This window comes from Brassica oleracea, chromosome C5 (assembly GCF_000695525.1).
Source record: "Brassica oleracea var. oleracea cultivar TO1000 chromosome C5, BOL, whole genome shotgun sequence".
NCBI classification, from domain to species: domain Eukaryota; kingdom Viridiplantae; phylum Streptophyta; class Magnoliopsida; order Brassicales; family Brassicaceae; genus Brassica; species Brassica oleracea.
In genome coordinates, this window is record NC_027752.1 from 7,058,431 (window position 1) to 7,059,059 (window position 629).

Below are 629 nucleotides of genomic sequence, written 5' to 3' on the forward strand. Positions count from 1 at the left end.
TTCTAAATCACATTCCTGAGTCTGAGGATCTTGCCAAGATAAGGATGTTTGATTTCATGTAATTTATTTTACCATTTTACTGCTATCTCCCCCTAATGTTGGATGTTCGGATTCATCAAAGTGACAATCCACATACATGGCCTTAAATAAATCATCCGTATTTGGCTCAAGGTATTTTATAATCGTGGGAGAATCATATCCAACATATATCTCCATCCTCCTTTGAGGTCCCATCTTTGTTCTCTGTGGTGGTGTAATTGGCACATAGACGGCACAACCAAATGTTTTAAGATGAGATATGTTTGGCTCATGACCCGTAAGCAATTGTAATGGGGAATATCTATGTTCACTAGACGGTCTTATACGAATCAGTTCAGCCGCTTGCAATACCGCGTGTCCCCAAGCTGTGGCCGGAAGCTTAGACCTCATAAGCAATGGTCTAGCTATTAGCTGAATTCGTTTTATGAATGATTCGGCCAAGCGGTTATGTGTATGTACATGTGCAACGGAGTGTTCCACACTTACCCCCATGGACATACATTAATCATTAAACGCTTGGGACGTGAACTCACCAGCATTATCAAGACGTATAGTCTTTAAAGGATTTTCTTAAAGTTTTTGGGCGATCT